The 21,715-nt window shown below is 43.0% G+C and overlaps 1 long non-coding RNA gene across 2 annotated transcripts; it reads left to right on the top strand.

The window, feature by feature from the left end:
• The first annotated feature begins 864 nt into the window (after nt 1-864).
• Nucleotides 865-11,873, top strand: LOC112544105 (uncharacterized). Of its 2 annotated transcripts, none has more exons than XR_012904514.1 (4): nt 865-960; nt 2,201-2,304; nt 8,324-8,425; nt 11,394-11,873. It is a non-coding gene; the product is annotated as an uncharacterized LOC112544105 (long non-coding RNA). The 2 variants fall into 2 exon arrangements; XR_012904513.1 differs by lacking the exon at nt 865-960 and adding an exon at nt 1,965-2,093.
• Nucleotides 11,874-21,715: the final 9,842 nt, after the last annotated feature.

Raw genomic sequence — 21,715 nt, 5'->3', positions numbered from 1 at the left:
AAAAAAGGTGTCACTACTCCAGGGGAAAAGTTGTTGAGCAAAAAACCAACCAACCAAAAAAAGCCAGGGTGGGGCTGACATTGCCCTTTTAAGAGACATGGCCCCTTTAAGACATGCAGCCCAGCCAACTGTCGAACATTTACATACAGAGGTGCCGGTACGCCCCGTTCTTTCCAGGTAAGCTCTTACTGGAGGTGCCAGTACTACATACTGGGCAGTACTGTCATGAAAAAAGCACTGGTTGGAGGAACTCCTGGAGGTTTCAGCACATGACACACCCTTTAATTAAACATTAATCTTTAATTCCTGTATGCAGTATACTCCAGGACAATCCTGGAGGGTTGGCAACCAAAATAAATAGAAAATCACCAATTCAAAGCAGGCTTTGCACTTCCTTTTCCTCATACAACTCAGCTACTGACTGACTTTGAACAGGTTCCCAACATCCCCCCCCCTACCCACAGGAGGAATCTAGTGTTCACAGACAACTTCCTGCCTACAAGTTCTCCCTCAGTTTCGCTCTAAATGCCTTCAATTTTAAAGTGATAGAAATGTAGCCGTGTTAGTCTGGTGTAGCTGAAACAAAAAACAGGACAATGTAGCACTTTAAAGACTAACAAGATGGTTTATTAGATGATGAGCTTTCGTGGGCCAGACCCACTTCCTCAGATCAAATAGTGGAAGAAAATTGGCACAACCATATATACCAAAGGATACAATCAAAAAAATTAACACATATGAAAAGGACAAATCACATTTCAGAACAGAAGGGGGGGGAGGTAAATGTCTGTGAGCTAATGATATTAGAGGTTATAATTGGGGAAGCTATCTTTGTAATGGGTAAGATAATTAATGTCTTTGTTTAGATCGAGGTGTAAAGTGTCGAATTTAAGCATGAATGACAGTTCAGAGGATTCTCTTTCAAGTTTGATGTGAAAAGGTCTTTGAAGCAGGATGCAGGTAATCTAGTCATTGAGACAATGCCCTTTCTGGTTGAAATGGCAAGAAACTGTTTTTTCTTTATGATCCTGTCTAACATCTGTTTTGTGGGCATTGATTCTTTGGCGAAGTGTCTGAGACATTTGTCCAATGTACATAGCAGACGGACACTTTCGGCACATGATAGCATAAATTATATTTCTGGATGAGTAGGAATATGTGTTCTTGATCTTATAACTCAATTGGTTAGGTCCAATAATAGTATCAGCAGACTGAATATGTGGACAAAGCTGGTAACGGGGTTTGTTGCAAGGGAAGGTTCCAGGTTGGTATTAGTGTTTTTCCCTTGCTGCAGCTCATAATAAAACTGCCTCTGGCTACTTGTTGCTTACAAACTCAGAGTGAGGACAATGTTTTCTTCCACACCTGTGATTGTTAGTAAGAATCATCCTGAGGTTAGGTGGTTGTCTATAGGAGACTATGGGTCTGTCTCCCAGAGCCTCTGGGAGTTTAGTATCCTGTTCCAGTATAGGTTGTAGTTTATTGATAATGTGTTGGACAGGTTTAAGTTGGGGGCTGTAGGTGGGGGACAAGTGGTGTTCTATTGTTGGTTTTCTTGGGTCTGTCTTGAAGATGGTTTCTAGGTATTCGTGGGGAAATTCCCAGTTGTCTCAATGTCTCTCCATTACTTTATTGGTCCACCATTGTCTTTTCCTGGGCTGGACAATGGATGGGTACTTGAAGGTGGTTTCATGTAAATAATTGGCTTGAGAAGTGCCCCTCCCTGCTTGACTGCTCCCCACTTTGCTGTACAGTGGAGCTGAAGTTCACAAGCACAGTTTTCAATACACACAAATGTATATATTAATAAGGATGGTTTGTGTACATATCCCATGACTGCCACATTCAGAACATTGCTATGTTTCAGGAAACAACTTACTCAATACATTTGTGTAATATCATAGTGAACAGTCCACTGATTTAATAGTTTATTGAAGGAGGGTTAAACCTTCTGTTCTCTCCTTAGGGTGGCTGGATCCGGATTGTCACATCTGCATTTCTGTCAGTGGAGTAAGGACTAGTGACAAGCACTGGGGACTGAACTTTAATTCAGTCTGACCAAAGACTTATTGATATATAAAACAGAAGCAATGGTACTTTGTGGTTGAATTACTGATAATTTATAATCCCCCACCCCAGCTCTGCTCAGGCACTCCACTCACTGGGTACCCAGTCAGCAACTACCATTTTTTTCTTGTAGGTGCGCTAGCCCCAGAGCACCCATGGAATCAGTGCCAATGCAACAAACCACACACTTGATTGATGTTAGTCATGTCACTTACTGCACTACTGGAAGGCGCTCAGGTAATCCTTTGAGGTCCCTTCCAGCCCTACGTCTCTATGATTGTACATATTTTAACTGCTAAGTATATTCATTTCTTAGAACAAAGATACTGTAAGAACACAGCACTTGCCCCATGTACAGTATAACATTTTTGGCATAGCTTTTACTGGGGTTAATATAATATTCAAACCACTGCTAAAAGACCATTTGTTGAATAAAATGATTTTGCCATTGGCATTTATTATCTATAGAAAAGTGTTTCTGTTTTATGCCCACATTCTAGCATATCATTATAGTAATAAAATCTAGCCCCTCACTTGGAGTGACTGCTGCCAGCATTATGAAATCATGGCAATGGTTGTAAAAATAAAAGAGGTCATAACCCTTCCACACACACACACACACCCACTCCGCAGTTGATATCAAATAGCTATGGTGGGAAAATGCAGACCTTTAAACTTTCTCTACCAAACTCAATGCAGTCTGTATTTAACTTACCCTCTAAAACAGTTTGTGTTATAGGAATGCAAAAACTGCATATAACCATGGAAAAAGTCTGTGCTTAATTAGCTACTGAGTCCATCTTTAGGCAAAATAACAACCATTTCTTTGTGCAAACTATTCTTAATGATATGCATTACATGCATCAGCCTGTCCTAATACCACGGCCATTCCTGCTCCACTGCTTTACTTTTGGCAGACAGAAGTATCAGGAAATGCCTGCATGGAGATGCTTTTTTCACCTCCATATGGAAAAGCAACTGTTACTCAGTAACAAAACCAGTTCTCTTACATTTAAAACTACAATGACAATTGATCAAAATATGCTACAAATAAAGGGGCTAATCCCACAAGCTTCTATGTGCTTTATGAAAAGGCAAAATAGTGAGTTAAGCGGAGGAGGAAGCATAGGCCCAGATGACCTCTGTTCCTGCTGCTTGCATGTACAGGCAGTCCCCGAGTTACGCGGATCCGACTTATGTCGGATCCGCAGTTACGAACGGGGATTTTCTCGCCCCGGAGGACTGGAGCGGCGGGACGCCTGGTCCCGCCGCCCGCCTCCTCCGGGGCGAGAAAAGCTGCTCCCCGTCTCCCTGGTCTGCTGAGGGAGCCAGCAGACCAGGGAGACGGGGAGGAAAGCGGCGGAGGACCCGGGGCCGGACCCGCGACCGCTTCCAGATCAGCTGCAGACCAGGGAGACACTGAGCAAAGCCGCGGAGGGCCCGGGGCCGCTGCTGATCAGTTTCAGCAGTGGCTGAATCAGGACGCCTAGGGCAGAGCAGCTGGGGTGCTGCTGGGTTGGTCCAGTAGCGCCGAGGAGCAGCCGCGCTACTGGACCAACCCAGCAGCACCCGAGCTGCTCTGCCCCAGGCGTCCCCAAGTTAGCCGCTGCTGAAACTGACCAGCGGCTGACTACAGGAAGCCCGAGGCAGAGTTGCTCTGCCCCGGGCTTCCTGGAATCAGCTGCTGATCAGTTTCAGCAGCAGCTGACTTGGGGATGCCTGGGGTTCTTAAGTTGAATCTGTATGTAAGTCAGAACTGGTGTCCAGATTCAGCCGCTGTTGAAACTGATCAGTTTCAGCAGCGGCTGAATCTGAATGCCAGTTCCGACTTACATACAGATTCAACTTAAGAACAAACCTACAGTCCCTATCTTGTACGTAACCCGGGGACTGCCTGTATTCAACACAACAGGTACCTCTATTTGGCCCTTTGAGATTAAGGGGTATAAAAGGTATGAGAAGAAATGTGCCTACAATGTGAAAGGGGAAAGGAGGTGATGACAGAGTCTATGCTCTGTATAACTTAGTTTACGAGATCCCTAGTCCAAAATTTTCAAATGAGGCTACAGTATTTATTTTAGGTACCTCCATTTTGGGATGCCTCAGTCAAGATTCCTTAAGCTTGATTTTCAGAATGTTCCAAGCAGCCACACTCTGAAAAACAGATCTCTTTGATGGGTCTCAAATTGAATCCCTGAAACCACGAGTCACTTTTGAAAACCTGTGACCTAGATTTGCAATAAAAGATAGGGCAGAGGATATGGGAAGACAACAATGAAAGAGAACTAAGATACAGTACAACCTCCATTTCCCAATCACTAATTTAATGAACAACCAGTTATGTGAATCATTTTTCCCCAAGAAGGGAGGAGAGTCACATCACAATAGTGATGTCAATGAAGAACAAGCTGACAACCCTTTACATTCTGTTCTACTGTAAATAAAACAAGGGCAGGCATGTGGCCTGTGATGGCCTAACCCTGTTCTCAACTTCTTACATTGTAAAAAGAGACAGACAATTAAAGGCATACAGTGAAGACAGTTGAAAAGTACAATTCCCAGCAGGACTCTCTGTGAGCTGCATTACAAAGTATTGTTTCCTTCACTGAGTGACCTTTTGAGAACAAGCAAAAAAATGCTCATTTTGTCAGCCTTCTTCTCTGAAAAATGAAAAATAAATGAGACCAAGTGGGGAGAAGAAAACAACAATTCTGGCAGCAGAAGCAGATTTCTGGGTAAGAGACAAGACAGGCAATGGCAATAGGAAAGTAAAAGCAAGCAAGACAAGAACAGAAGAAAATAAATTTTCAGAGCAAAGCAGGAGAGAGCCAAATAGATATGGTAAGATCTAGAATCTGTTGTCATTCACATCAAAATTTACACCAGCATAGCCCAGAGCATAATCGGGCTCATTCATGATCCTGCCACATGTACTTTTTATTATTTAAGTGTGACAAGCTCAAAAGAAGCACACAGACAAATTCACCCACTCCCTTCAGTTGACTTCACTCCTTCAGTTGACTTATACCAGAAATGATCAGACCCATGGAGTTTTCTTCTTCTTCTTCAATAACGAGTATATCAAATGGTAAAGTTACTATAGGAACCCCTAGTTACATTGTGGCACGTCAGATATAACAGGGCTCAAGACAGGTTAGTCTTGAGAACATGCTCTTAGTATACAGAATAGCAACAATTTTTCAACCCCCCACCTAATCCGTAGTCTGCAGATGCAACCTAAAAACATCTGAAGAAGCAAATATTCTCTGTGTGCCTCTCAGGCATCATGCCAGTGCTAGATAAGGGAAAACAGAGAGATGATTATTCATTATTCTGCCCTTAACTGCCTGGTGCAGGTGGGTGCAATTTGCTTCAGCTGTCTGCTGCCATACATCTCTAGCAGTATGACCTCACTATGTCCAAATTCCATGCAGTTTCTCATGAAGCCAGAGATACAGATAAACTACACCATTTTACACTCCCCAGGCCAAATTCTGACCTTGTGTCAGTAGATGCTCAGATACAGAGTTTTATTCTTTCAATTTCCATGGAGCTACAGCTGCTTATACTAGGGACCAGCTTCAGGATATAGGCTGGAAAAAGCTGGTAAAAGCCAGTACAGGTTGGACCTCCCTTGTCAAGCACTCTGGGGACCTAACCGGTCCCAATCAAGGGGATTTCCTGCACCAGGGGAGGTTCCTCCCAACATGGCCTGTGCGGAACTCCTGCCCCCTGCTAGGGCTCTAGTGCAGCACCACTGCTGCCTGCCCGGCTGTGGCTCCCCAGGCTGGAGGTCCTGAGCTGCCACTGCTGGACCCCAAGCTCCGCAGCCAGGGCTGGAGCTCCCTGGCTATGGCCGGGGCCAGAGCTCCGCAGCCACTGCTGATCCCTGAGTCACTAGACACCCCCCCCCCCCACATATACACACACACACACACACACACACACACACACACACACAACACTCCTGCCTCATGAACTAACCTCTCTTTACCTGGTTCTGCCAGACCACAGATGTTGCTGGACCAGAGAGTCCCAGTTAAGGGAGGTACAACCTGTACAGAACCAGGTGGAAATTGAAAGATTAGTGGCTGGGGTAGTTATGGTGCCATGCGAACACAACTTCCCTTTCACTTAGGAACTACAGAAGTCCAGCATCACTCACAAAGTAGGTGCTGCTAGCTCAAGTGGTAGCATGGCTGGGGAAGCTGGGCAATATGCCATGATATAGCCCAATATTTATTATAAGGTCCTCGATTCACAAGGTACACAACTATATATCACCCTCCTTTGGATCACAGATCTAATATTTAGGTGGTTACATTTTATAGGATAGGGCTGTATATTTCAGTGCTTTCTGTGCAGCACCTAGCACATGCTAGTTAACAAATGTCACTAGTGGTTTAATTTTTGACCATATCCTTCTATCTGCTCCAGTTTTCAGCTGTTAACCGGATATAGGAAACAACTCTTCTCACTTCCAGATCGTTTAGTCTGTGAGCCACTTTTCTAGAGTTGATACTGGTTATTGCAAGCCTAAGGCCTGAGCTAGTCAGGTGCTAAGCACCTTCTTCCAGGTCCTTAAAGGGTTTTTTTTGGCTTCCTTAAGAGCTGAGGGCTCTCAGCACCTTAAATGATGTTCTCACTCCTTTCCAAGATTGGGGAAACAGCCATGATGTGTATTTACTGGCTGTAAGAACAAAAGTCCAGAACTTATTCTCACTGAAGTCAATGGCACATTTATGTTAACTGGGAGCAGGCTCAAGTGTTCTTGATTTCTTTATTGAACTTCAACAAACCGGGACACTTCCCTAACACATAATAAACTGTGATACCCAGTATATCACTAAATTAACTTGCACTAGTTTCTTGATGCCAGATGAGAAGTCTTTGCAACTGATGCATGCCTGTCAGCCGATGTTCAGGGCAGTGTGTGTGTGTGTGTTACACCAGAGTCTTTAACTGCTGGGACACAAGGCCCCGTCGCAGTGGGCAGTCTAGGAGAGACTGACGGGCACCCCGAGGAGTTTAACGTCCGTGTCTTTGTCTGCTAGGATTGGGATCCCTTTGTGGAGGGCAGCCAACAGGCTGACAGACGCTCCAGAGTTTATAGGAAGAGCTTATTACATCTCAGATTTTAATTGCTAGGATACAGGATCCCTTCACAGCGGACAGCCTAGGGAAGACTGAGAGATGCCCCTACGGATCTGTCCTCTGGAAGCAACTCGATCCAAATGCCCCAGCTCTTCCTATATCTGTCCCTTATGACCGGCTGAAGTTCTTTTAAATTGTGCTTGGTTCTGTTACAGCAACTGAAGGAGTCAGGTTAAAGCTTAAACAGTTACAAGTTTATTAAAGAAGCTTATAAACCATATGGTTACAGTGGCTATTGCTCTATTTTTTAACTACTAGCAAATATAGATCTTAAAAATGGTTACAAAGAAAATAAAGATAGAAAATAGAAATAATGGTACCAAGTGACAGCTTAATCTTTAAAGAGCTCTAAGTCTATGTGTACACTTAAGACAAAGGACTATATCCAGGTACAATTTTTACCCCCTTCTCTGCCTCTCGACTCCAGCGTATCAGGCCAGGGCCGGTCCCTCAATTCCTAGGAAAGACGAATACGAGGTGGGCATCCCTGTGGAACCTCGAGAGGCCAATCACCTAACCCGACCAAAAGATAGACGGTAGATTGACGCTCAAAGTAAGTGTGCTGCTGGACCCATCTTTATACCCATAGGGGCCCGGATCCTCTTTCTTATCTAAGATGCCAAATTGTGTTGGTCCGTCTTTGTGACGCCAGTTCTTACAAGGGAGTTTTAACTTAATTTACACTTGCAAGAGAGATAACTAAATTGTGAGTACTGGACATTTTTTTACTGGATGGGAGATTTCTCCCCCTGGACAGTGTGTGTTCGTATCAATATAGGTTTCAGTCAAGGGCACTCCTTGGCAGCCTCTTGGTCAGCAATTGGCGTATCTCTGTTTACAGCCATCCAGGGTCACAGCAGCCTGCATATCCGGGCCTTCTGTCAGAGATTTTAGTGCTCTGTGTGCCCTGTACGCTTCCAGGCAAGCAAAGTTGGATGTTACAGGGGGTTCCTGTCTGGATACAATGCCCAGGAGGTCTGAAGGTGGTTTCCAGCACACACCACCCTGACACTCCCTTGTATCTTCCTGTGAATCTGGTGTCTGTTTTGTTTTGTATTCAGAATGATGAAATCACAATTTAACACTCTTTGTCTCTTCTTAGCTATTTTTCAGAAGGCTCCATGCGGACACAGGAACTCAGACAACTCTGTGGCACCCCTCTCCACTCTTCCCTGGATGCTGCAAATCAGAAGTCTACATAGAGGTGTGTGTGTATGGGAACAATGTGTGCCAGAAAAAGTGGGCAGCCTGGGAGCAAAGCCTTTTTCTTCCCCTTGTCTGTCTTATCGGTCCTGGCACTTCACCCCTCATTAGTTCTGGTCACGTAGGCCAAGATATGTGACCCCTAGATAGTGTGTCTCCAATGGATCAGCGAGATCAAAGAACTGAGGTTGCTGCCGGAAGTTTGGGGTCTCTGTACAGATGGCCCTGAACCTCTAGCAAGTTCCCCAGGATCTGAGTGGGCTCCATTAAGGTGGTGGCTCTATGGCTTTTACTGTGAGAAGATAAATGGAGGAGATCAGAAGGCTTTACATAGCTGCCTTTGTAACTAACCCAACTTTTTAAACCTCACAAGAGCTGTAGCTTGGGTTGAGTTTGAGTTTTGGAAGAAAACAGCTCTTTCTGTATAAAAAATAATACACTTGGCCCCATTATTACAGTATTAACATGAGCTATTGCTATATTACTTTTATCAGCCATCTGTTCTTCAGACTTAACATTGACTGTTTCCCCTGGTGCTAAAATCCCACTAGCGCTAGCTAGATGAAAATAGATTACCAGCTTTGGGAATATGCAAAAGTCAAAGGCCTGCAAGAGCCCCACAGTCTTCTACAAGACTAAAGGAAAATGCTTCAAGCTGCAGAGACTTCTGTAAAGGCCTTACTTTCTCAGGCACAGTTCTCTTCGGATGTATCTACACAGCACCCTTAGCTTGAAATAAGCTAAGCAATTTACAGTATGCAAATTGTGTAGCTTATTTTGAGTGTATTTCAAAATAGCTTATTTTATATTTTGGTGCTGTCTATACAAAGCCAAATTTTGAAATAATCCGTGATTCCAAAATGTCTCTTAATAGTCACAGAACGAGGTTTACAGAGACGTCAGAATAGCGCACACACTATTTCAAAGGTTTTTCAAAATAAGAGCCGTGCTGTCAAGATGCAGAATAGCTATTCAGGGGTACCGGAAGTATCCCAAAATAGTACCACAGCGTAGATGTACCCTTAGAGACAAACTACTGTCCAGACTTTTGTTAATCAGTGGCACTGCTATCTGGACACTGTCAGCTGAAAATGTACCCCAGAACCTATCTTAGTTGCCTTTACTCTGTGGGACAAACCTATTGTGTTTTGGGGGTCTGATTCCATCACCCTTACTCACATAGCATTGAGAGGCACCATAGTCTAGTGAATAGGAAGGACACTGCAACAGGAATGAAGAGTTTCTATTCATAGCTATGCCACTGACATTCTGTGCGACTTCCAGCAAGTCACTTCATTCTCTCCCACTCTTTGAGTTAGACTTTAGAAAGCAAGATCTTCAGGACACAGACTGTCTCTTACTATTTGTTTTTACAGCATCTGGTTCTCAAATGTGTTTAGAGTGTGTACAGGCAACTGTAATATAACTTCATGATTAGCTAATAGAAACCACTTTTACCAATGAACATGGCTGTGACTGAACTGAGTCCTGAATGAGTGTCTGCCTTTCTAATAGTGTTGGAGGACAGCAACATAATCAGGATTATCTAATACCTTAGTCAGATGTCAGATGGATGGGTTGCCAGCACAACAGAAAAAACATCTCCACCTTAAGCATAAGTAAATGCACAGCAGTGAGGCAGAAGTACATGGGCTTGCCTACACTGGCAAATTAATGCCAGTCTCACTTAGTCTATGTCTACATTGCAGGCTTCTTGCATGAGAACTTTTTGCAGAAGAGATCTTCCCCAAAAAGTTCTTGTGCAAGAGCGCATTCAAGCTGCCATGTACTTTTGCGCAAGAGATGTGCTTTTGAGCAAGAGAGCATCCACACTGCCATGGACACTCTTGCTCAAGAAAGCTCTGATGGTCATTCAAAGAATGGCCATCAGAGCACCTGTGCTTTTTCCACACATGTTGGCCATCCACAGCACCTGTTGCCTATCCACACATGCCTTTTTGCGCACGAGCTCTTGCGCATAAAGTCTTATTCCTTGTAGAAAGAGGAATAACTCTTGCACAAAAAGCCTTGTCTTCTGATGATCTACTGTACTTTTCTTGCATAAAAATGCACTTGTAGTGTAGACGCTCCATGAGTTTTTGCATAAAAACAGCTGTTTTTGTGCAAAAACTCTGCAGTGTAGACGTAGCCTCAGGGATGTGGAACTCCCCCTTCCTCCCAAAGCACAGAGAGTTACAGTGCTGTAAAGAGCCAAGTAAACAGGCTCCCAGCACTGTCAACTACTCCCCTCCTGGAGGTGGTTTACATAGAGCAGTGGGAGAGCTCTCTCCCAGCACCAGTACTATGAACACACTACTATAAGCGCTGCCGTGGCTAAGCTTTACAATGTGGTCCCCAACCTTTTGGGGCTGCTGGGTGCCCAGGGGCGGGGCTGCTCATGAGCCACATGGCTGGGGGTGGGGCCGCGCATGCGCCGCGTGCCCTGGGCCTGGGGCACAAGAATGGCTTGGGTTGGCCCTGGTCACTCGGCAGGCACACATAAATGTCCTGGTGGGCACCGCGTTGGGGACCACTGCTTTACATTATACTTCTCGGAGAAGCATTCATAAAACAGCAGCAGCCACTGCAGAGCTGTGAGTTGTCCCAGAACATAATGACACTAATTATTTTAGAAACTGAAATCACAATAAAATGGTTTGAGCAATTCTTGTTAATAACTGAAAGAAAAGCCCGTGGCGTTCTGTATGATAGAAATATAGCTTAAATGTAAAAATAACTGGAAAAATGGGTTTTATTTCCTGCTGTTCAAGTGGTTAAATCCTGTCAGCCTACTTTAAAACCAACTTTTAAAAAAATATATCCCCTTCCATTCTGGCATGGGTATAACTGCTTTTTTTCCCCAGGGTGCTGGGCATTTTACCCATGTTTAAGGTACATATGAATGATTCTCACATAAAAGAATAGACTTTAAAACTATGGTCTAATTATTTATTTCTGATACTTTCCAGATTTTTCCAGACGTTTGGAGAATCATTATCTAGTGGGAGAAAAGGCTTCCCTGCATTCCACATTATAAGAAAGATACTGTCTTGACCTGAAATTGACCTTCATGCGTACAAGCTTAGCAAAATAGTTATTGTACAGGAACTGAAAACAGCACAACTTAGCAAAACAAAACCAAGCAAGCACAAAGAAACAATCTTGGGAGCAAACAAATTCAGCTCCAGACAGATGGGCCTGAACCCAAACCCTGGATAACCAGAATGTGCAATGTCTTGAAAACTGAACATGAATTACAATTTCCAAGTAACACTCATTAACACCAAATCCCAATGTACAGATGCTGAATTTGTTTAATATCTAAAACCAGATCGAAACATCATTGTTTCACCATATTTACTTTAATACTTCTTTAAAATATACATATTAGAGTAAGTGAGATATTAAATATCTTCTTGGTTTCATCATCTTGCACAAAACATATTCAAAATGGCCTCTAACTGCCCAGAAATTGTGACTAAAGAATTCAGACTTGTTGGAATTTTAGTGTTTGCCCATGCCTTCAATCTCAGCTGCTATTTTTTGCATGCAACCCTTAACTATATTATCCAATAGAAGTAACACCAAGTCAGTGCTTCCCAGATCAGGTGTGGGGAACCTCAGGCCCAGAGGCCATATGGGGCCCCCAGGTTACCTGGATCTGGCCCCTGAGTCTCATGGCTCCCTCCAGCGTTGGGGAGCCCTACCGCAGGGCTGGAGCACACAAAATCTATTAGCCTAGGACTCCTAGGTTCTGGTGTACGAGGGTATTGTGGAGAGCATCTTTCCCCTTCTTTGTCAGAAGCCATGTCAGTAAGGGTTCTGGGGTTTTTTTGGTTTTTTTTGCTTGTCACTGGTGTGCAGCCCCTGACTGATTTTTCTGTGAGTCAATGACCCAAAAAAGGTTCCCCACCCCTGTCTTAGATGATCCATGAACAGTTTGTAACCAACCAAGTTATGTGATAAGAGGATTAGGGAAGAGATATGGGATATACTTTACACTGTTGAATTTCATAGCCCCAGCTCCTAAGTTAATGATGATTTGAGATACTGCAGGAACAGCTGCCTTACCCTTTCTCACTTCACATGGAGTTCCAGTTCATTGTTTTATGGAATGACAGAAGTTGAAAATGTTCACTTTTTTTAGAAAATTTTCATTGAAATTACTCAGGTTTTTATTTACATACCCATCTATTTTAACAAAAGCATAGGCCTAAGTTTTCCTCACCTGAGTTGCTCTGACAGAATTAGTCCTGCTGACTTCATGTGAGTAAGGTGAACTGGATTTGACCCATAACTTGCACCACAGCATATTAATATTTTAGAAATTTAAGCTGGGTTCCATTAGCTAAATCTATAAAAAACCTTTCATCAAAACATTTTCCCTCACAATATTTTCCAGCCCTTGCCAGATCCTAAAACCCTTTAAATTCATAACAATTACTTCCGAAACCCAGCCCTAGCCTTTGTAACTAAGGTTATGTCTACAGTACAGAGTTTTTGTGGAAAAATGGCTGTTTTTCGGCAAAAACTTGCAGAGTGTCCACACCTCAAGTGAGTTTTTGAGCAAAAAAATTCGAAAGAGCAGAGGGGTTTTTGCGCAATAGGTATTCCTCATTCTATGAGGAATAATTCCTTTTTGTGCAAGGGTTCTTGCACAAAATGGTGTATGTGGATGGGGAACAGGGGTTTTTTTGTGCAAAAAGAGTCAATCAAAAAAAGCACAGGTGCCCTGGTGACCATTCTGTAAAAAGCAATCTGTTTCCTTTTGAGAAAGCGTCCATGCAGTCTGAACGCTCTAATTCGCAAAAGCACATTGCTTTTTTCTATGCGCTGTTGCAGTGTGGATGCTCTCTTGCACGAGAAGCCTGTAGTGTAGACATAGCTTAACTCAACTTTGTAACTAACTCAAGTCTTTGAAACTTCAAGGAGGTATAACTTGGATTTAGTCTGAGTTTTAGAAGAAAGTGTATTGAATATAATACACCTGGCCCCATTACTAAAGTATTAACATGCAGAATTGATATTTTATGTGCTTCCTGAATGAACTCTATTTTATCTTTATCAACAATCCGTTTTTCAGAGTTGCCATTGGTTATTTCAGTGCTGGTGCTAAAATGCACCTTGCATTCAAAAAAATACTTCCTATTCTGGGTTCTTGGGTTTTTTTGTTTTTTTTTCTGGTGGCTCACAGATACTCAAGGGCACTGTTTCAGGAGCATGTGTGGGGACAGCTGTGTGCTCCTGGATGTGGCTAACTTTTCATCCCAATCCCCAGATGGTAAGGAAGTGAGGGGAAAGTGCTTGCAATCCATACATGCAACTCACACCTGGCTTGTAAAGGGAGCTCACCAGCCAGGTGTGAGAGACATGCACAGAATGCAAGTACTTTCTCCTCACTCCCTCCGCTGGCCTTAAACTCCTTCCTTGCAGAGACTATGAGAGATAAGGTAGTTTTTGAAATTGTAACCATGTCTTTTAATTCATTGATAAAAGCCAAAAAATCTGCTACTGCTAGTGAGAAAAAATGTGCACATGGAAGCAGTCCCAGAAAAACAAAAGTGACAAGCTGACAGTAGCCAGAGCCCCAGAACCTTAAAATTGCCACCAGAGTGCCATGCACTCTGGGCAGCACCAAGGGTTGAGTGGGAACCGCACTCCAAGCAGTGCTGAGGGCTGCCTGCCCCACCCCTTCCACCTGAGGCCCTGCCCCTTCTAGGAGCACAGATTCCCCCCTCCCCCATTTTGCCTAGAGGCCCACGGAGGCTGTCAGCACCCTGATTCCACTTCATATGTAAGCAGGGGCTGAACCACTGCTTGCAATCAGCCAGCAGCCCTGGGGGTGGGTATGCTCACTCAAATTGTTTAGCCTTGAAAGATAATTAACTGTTTATATGTAAATACAGCTCATGCTGGGATGGAGAAGGAATCTGGGGTGTGGTTGTGTGTAAATCCAATTCAGCCAGGGCTGATGGAGGATCAGTTGTTAGAATGGAATGTGATGTATTGTAACTAATTTGGGCTGTTGTGTGGTCACAAACCATGCTACCCCTAAATATGGGAACTGTAAAATATGACACCAGTGCTTGCAGGAGAGACACCATCATTGGAAGAGGTCTCAGATGAACAAGCCTCCCCCTTCCAGAGTTGAGTGAACTGAGTTGGGGGATGGGAGGAAGGGGCTTGAACCAGCCTGCTTCATGCCTGCCTGTTGTGAGCTGTAAGACTGGTTCAGCCTGCCTCTTTCCCCTGCTTTTAAGGACAGACCTAAAGCAGACTCCATCAGGAGTCTTTTTGCTAGTCCAGTGGAAGCTGGAATCTTTTGCTAGCCTAGATGGTGGCTAAACAGTTGAAATCACTAAGAGTATGGCTACACTAGCCACCCTACTAGGATGGCTAATGTAGTCATTCGAACTTGCAAATGAGCCCGGGATTTAAATATCCCGGGCTTCATTTGCATGTTCCTGGGCACCGCCATTTTTAAATGCCCGGTAGCTCGAACTACTTGCCCGCAGCTACACGCGGCATGAGCTAGGTAGTTTGAATTAACGCTCTTAATTCGAACTACCGTTACTCCTCATTGCAGGAGGAGTAACGGTAGTTCATGTTAATTCGAACTACCTAGCCTGTGCCATGTGTAGCCGCGGGCAGGTAGTTCGAGCTACCAGGCATTTAAAAATGGCGGTACCCAGGAACATGCAAATGAAGCCCAGGATATTTAAATCTTGGGCTTCATTTGCAAGTTCGAATGACTACATTAGCCACCCTAGTTTGAACTAGGGTGGCTAATGTAGCCCTATCCTAAGAGCTGAAGTCACTGGTTTGGCCTGGAGCCAGACTCATTACAGCCAGCGAGATTGCTGGCGGGAGCAACCAGCAGGTGGCCGGTAGGAGTGGCAGCAGGCAGCCAGCCGGTAGAAGCGGTGGCAGGCGGCGCAAGCAGACCACAAGAGCAGCACAAAGGTGGCATGGCCTCAGACTCAATGAGTGGAGTCATCAGGGTGATGTGTCAGGGTCCTCACTGACTGAATAGAGCTGTAAGTGGGGCATTTGAAGTGGGGCACGGAGAAAGTTTGGGTAAGTGAATGGAACCCTTACATTGCTGGACTAGTGAGCCTGAGGGGCAAAGGACATTGCTCAATCCATTTGAGCTGGGACGGTTACTCGTAGGGGGTTAGGAACTATGTTTGTGGTATTTTTCCGTGGTAATGCCATGTAACTTCTCTTCATCTTTCATTAAAAGTTTCTTTTCTACACTCAGACTCTGTGCTTGAGAGTGGGGAAGCATTGCATCTCAGAGGCTCCCAAGGGTGTATGAATTTCCCAGGCTACAGGGTGGGGGCTCGAGCTGGTTCTATGTGAAATAGATGAAAAGGGACCCCTAGATATTGAACCCAGCCCTGGCTGCTGCTGGCACTACCTGGCAGAAGGGTTACACATATATCTAGAAGAGGGCAAAGAACAATCTGTCTCCAAACAAACCATTAGACAGTACAATTTATAAAGCATTTCTGCTTTTGAAGAGCAAAAGCTTCTGTACGAATGCAGGACACAAATCTGTTGTGAATACACAGCAGTTTTCCTTTACCAAGAAGAGAGAGAGAGCAAGTTCAAGATTCATTTGATATAGCTGCAGCATCCCATTTCTCTTGTTCTTAAAATTGCCTTGGATTATATTGTCCTATAATTGCCAGAATTTATATAAGCAATGGGCGATTTCACACGACTCAAATTTAGCTCCTGCTAATGTTTTGATCATGGTTAATATTTTTGCACATTTGCACAAATGAGTGTAAAGTGCAATTATTCTCCTCATAGAGTTTAATTAGAAAGCAAGCGCTTGACCTTTAATCCATATAGTAAAGGTATTTAGCAATAGGTTGTTGGAAGCAGGAGCTGTATAGGAAGTTAGATAATATTGTGTAGGCTGACTCAAAAAAGATGAAGATGCTCTAATGCATGTGCCATTTCATTCAGATCAAGACCAAGATGATTTATAATAGGACTGAATGTAAAAAAAATTACACAAATAACTTAAATAACTAGTTCAAAAAGATGATAGACTACATTAAGAAACAAATGTCATTTGAGAAATTCAGTAGAGATGGGCAAAGAATATGAACAATTCTTTTGCCAAATAATTTAAGTTCAGAAATACTGAAAAATGTGTCAACATAATTTGACAAATATTGTTTGAAGAGCTCTACTTAGCAGGAAGTTATTATTTTTAACATGACCCTTCTCTACCCCATAAAAAAGCTCTCTATACCACTGCCTGCAGAGCATGTAAGTGTGTGAGCACAGATGTCAATACTACATATGTGCTCGCAATTAAATGAGCTTAAATGCTTTCCTGGTTTGGGGCCACTATGCTCAGCAGCTAGACGGATAGGCTACCTCTACACTGGCATGATTTTCCGGAAATGCTTTTAACGGAAAAGTTTTCCGTTAAAAGCATTTTCAGAAAAGCGCGTCTAGATTGGCAGGACGCTTTTCCGCAAAAGCACTTTTTGCGGAAAAGCGTCCGTGGCCAATCTAGACGTGCTTTTCCGCAAAAAAGCCCCGATCACCATTTTCACGATCGGGGCTTTTTTGCGGAAAACAAATCTCTGCTGTCTACGCTGGCCCTTTTGCGCAAAAGTTTTTCAGAAAAAGACTTTTGCCCGAACGGGAGCAGCATAGTATTTCCGCAAAAGCACTGACAATCTTACATGAGATCGTCAGTGCTTTTGCAGAAATTCAAGCGGCCAGTGTAGACAGCTGACAAGTTCAAGTGGCCAGTCTAGACACAGCCATATAGTCTTAACTGAAGAAAGCAGTTACTTTCTGAGCCTGGACCAGAGTTCCAGGATTGCTCCTGAATGACCAGGTCAGCCAAGTACGTTTTACTTTCTATGCTTAGCAAATAGGATTCACCCTTTTTTTTTGAATGTGCTGAGCTTGTCCTGGCCAATCCTGCTCCTTGTCCCCCTCAAGGTTAAATTACAGTAGTTTACCACATGGAGCTACACAATGGTTACACTCAGAATTTGAAGAAGGTAAGTCACCGGATTATTAAGCAGCTCACAGCACAGGAACACAGCACACCAGTGCTCTGTATTTGCCACCGGCTATGGATCAGCTTGCAGGTGGAGTTTGAGCTCATGGCTGTAACTTGTAAAACCCTAAATAGTTTAGGACCACGTTGCTTAATCTCTCTCTCTGAGGGTTTATCTTCACTATATGGTGGATTGAGGCTGCAAACGATCGAGCCACTGGTGGTTGATTTATTGATCCTGCTTAGATGCAATAAATAGACTTCCGAGGGCTCTTCCATCGACTCCAGTACTCCACCAGGATGAGAAGAGAAGCCAGAGACAACGAGAGAGTAGCAAGCTTACTGCTCAGAAGATACCATGGGAAGTATGTCGACTATTTGTGTAGCTGAAGTTGTGTAGGTTAGATCGATAGAGGGTGTTCCAGGTGGAACCCCCAAGGGCCTTCTGACAAGGCATTGGGCTTTGGAACATGCCTCCTCACCTTGGTTGGCAGCCATCTGAGCACAATGGGAAGCCTACCTCTTTTCTGAGGCCTTTGCAAAAGAGGCCATTTGATGAGTTCAGGAATTGAATGTAGAGAGGCTGATTGAGGTTTTATAAGGTTATTCAATTATTATGTTGTGTTAGCAAATTTTTATATAAAGTATTATCTCCCTGTGGCAAAAAATGTGTTATGTTTGAAGAGCATTTACCACAATTGGACCCTGATCTCTGATTAGGAATTCTCTGTGCTACCTCCAATACAAATACTCATGATCATAAATCATTAAAAAAAAAATAAAAAAATCATGACCATTTGTCCTAATTTGATTTGTAAAGCACCAGGTATCACTTACACAGAGCCCCATAAAGTGTAACTGATGATAACAACAGGAGTGTATTAAAAAGGCAGCACCTGCACGACACTAAGCTGACTTACTCTTGCATGTAAAGAGTAAAAAACAACCCACCTCACTTTGTAGGAATCCACCAATTACAATTAATCACACCAGTATGAAAAATTTGAATCTCTATTATGCCCTACCTCTGTAGCAATAATCATTGTGAGCGAGAGCTGCAAATTAAATCCCAAATAGCCCTGGAGGACCTGGTTCTGTAACTCTACTGTACTACCAATTCAGGAGCGCTAACAAAAAAGTCTTTATACAAAGCTCAAAAAGCCCTATTAACTGAAAAAGACAGACCTGTATGTTCTTTGTGGAGCCAAGCAAATTCCCAGAAAGGTTTCCAGTTTTACAGTTGTCTTTTGTACTGAAAAGAAAAGAAAGATAGTAACCTTTAGAGTGAGTGACAGCAGCCCACAAATCTAATACTGAGTGAAAACATATTCTATTACATATTGCATCATACTGTGGAGTAATTTATTGTACAATATTAGTTTCTGTTGACATGAAGTATTTTTACTTTACCAGATCAAATAATGGACAGTTTCATAATGTTTCAAAAGGATAGCCGAGTTAGTCTGTAACACGAAAAACTTAAACCCTCCCCCCCTCAAATAGTCTGGTAGTACTTTAAAGACTAACAAAACATGTAGATGGTATCATGAGCTACCGTGGGCACAGTCCACTTCTTCAGATGACTGCGAAAGCTCATGATACCATGTACATGTATTATTAGTCTTTAAAGTGTTACCAGAATATATTTGTTGTTTTTTAAGTTTCATAATAAAATATTTTTCATTGGAGAAAAATATCATTGTATTTTAATGTCTTGGCCCTAGTTCTTGGGTTCAGCTGAGCAAGATTGGTGGGGACAGGAGAGGATAAAGGTGACTTCATCACAGTGACATCCTCTGGGGTTTCCTTGACAGGCAGAGAATTCCCAGGTAGGCCATTAGATTGGATTTATGGCCCCTCAACACCACTACAACAAAGAGGCTGTAGCAGGGTGAAGAATCTGGTCCTTTATCCTCTTTGATATTATTTGTTCCATAAATATTGTGATCCAGTGGCTGGGGAAAGGATTGGAAGACATAACCTTTGGGTTTTAATCTTATTTCTGCCACTGAATTGCTGTGTGAACTTTGATGTGTCTCTTAACTGCTCTGTGTTTCGGTTTCCCCTTGTGTAAAATGTAAATGGTATTTACCCAACCTTTATAAAAAGCTTTGAAATCTGTGGGTAAAAAGCCTCTCTCAGTGCTATGGATTATCATCATACTTCAACCCTTAGATAATGACATACACAATAAGTTAGTTCTCTGGAGAGAAAGAAAGCTTAGAAGCTCGCATGTGAGATGAGTCAACAGTGGTCACATGGCAGAAGAACTTTTGCAGGAATCAATTTCAGTAACATATCACATGAGGGGAAAAGTTAAATTAAGATGGAAGGGGGAAAATGTAGAACAATAATGAGAGTGTCTGGACTATTTTATTCTTAAAAAATACTTGAAAACCTGAAAGAATTAATATACCCGTACATGTAGTTGTCTATGACTACTTATTTATTTAATTCGGCAGCATATGTTGGTAGCTCTTGCTTCTTTCACACAACTGCTGTCCCACTGCAGGCACTTGAATTTCAACTTCATTAACATGAAGGTGAATATAGACCAATGAAATTAAAATGTAAATTTGACTGCTGGAAATGGACTGGTCATGGTTCATGGAGTGGTTCATGGTTAGCTCTACCTCTGTTGTCCCCCCCTCAGTCTGAGTGCAAGCTTCACAGGCAATACGCTTCTTGTTTTCACCACTCAGAGGTGGAATCTTAATTTTTTCACCCTCAGACCAAGGCCTCCTGGGATTGCTCCACAGGCACAACAGGATTCAGCTGCCCTGCAAGACTTCCCTTCAGGAGCTGTGACCAGCATGCACCCCAAAACAGCTTCTTCAAAAGAGAGTATTGATGAAAAGACTCAAAGCATAGACAGGAGTCCTTAACACAATATGCAGTCTATATGACTATGTCTCACCTAAACTTCGGTTGACCTAACTCAGTGATAGGCAACCTGCAGCCCATCAGGGTAATTTGATTATGGGACACATGCACTGGCCCTCCAGTTCCCAGTGGCCGTGGTTCACCATTCCTGGCCAATGGGAGTTGTGGAAACCAGTGGCCAATATATGCTTGCTTCCCCTTCACCTGCAGGTGCTACCCCCGCAGCTCTCAATGATTGGGAACAGCAAAATGGGGCCAATAGGAGCTGGGAGGAGGGATGCTCATGTAGGGTCAATGTCAGCAAAATGTCTCGTGACCCACAATCAGATTACCTTGATGGACCGCAGGTTGCCCACCAATGGCCTAGCTAGACTGAGGCATCCCTGCAGTTTCTGTCTCTCTCCCCTGGGCTCAGATTTTTGTCTATTCCAAAGTTTTTGTGACAGTTTTCCCACCTGAATTCCACCTCCACTTTCCCTGAACCTAAGTATAAAGCAGCTCCCATTGGCTTTGAATTAAGTGACCTACTTACCCTCAGTCACACAGAGTGACAGCAGCTAGACTAGGAACAGAAGCCAAAACTCCTGACTCTCATCCTGTGCTCTAACCACTAAACCATCGTTCCTCATCACAATAGAAACTATGTAACTTAACAGAGAGGAACTTCCAAAAGAGTCAAAAGCATGGACATAGGTGAACTTTAGGTCACTGCAGTCTTTCCCAGCTTTGTATCACAATATTTTGTAAATGGTCACTAGGCAAATATTTTTAACAAAAATTTTTGTTTCACTGAAGAATGCTGATTTGAATTTACGTCAACAAATTCATTAATTGTTTCAGTCATGCCCCACTTTCACCCACGCAAAAAACAAAAAACAAAAACAAACTGGAAAAATTTCATTTAGATAGTTTCAAAATGAAATGTTTTGATTTTTTCAATTTCAGATTACTTCATTTTGAAATTTACTTCAATTTTTTAAACACTGTTCTTTAAAAAAAAAAGTTTTAAAACTGTACTACTATGGTGGGTTTACCTGAATATATTACCAGCCATCTGAAAAATAAACCAGCTATTCGCTCAGCTCTCAAACAGTCTGGTTCAATTTAATTGGATTCATTTTCATTTAACAAAAAGGAGAATTGGATCTAATTTATGCTATCAGCCAACATACCTTGGATGGGATTGATTCTGCACTGCCTTTTGTAGTCAGGATTATAAAAAAATCTGAGTGGCAGAATTTTACTCAGACCTTGCATAGAGATGAGTAATTATCCAAGGTGCAAAGCAGTGGTGAATCAGGGCCTTTTTCTGTAATACACTATGGCTGTGTCTACACTGCACCCCTTTTCTGGAAAAGGGATACAGATGAG

Source organism: Pelodiscus sinensis, chromosome 6 (assembly GCF_049634645.1).
Source record: "Pelodiscus sinensis isolate JC-2024 chromosome 6, ASM4963464v1, whole genome shotgun sequence".
In the NCBI taxonomy this organism is placed as follows: Eukaryota; Metazoa; Chordata; order Testudines; family Trionychidae; genus Pelodiscus; species Pelodiscus sinensis.
This window is presented reverse-complemented; position numbering and strand designations above follow the sequence as displayed.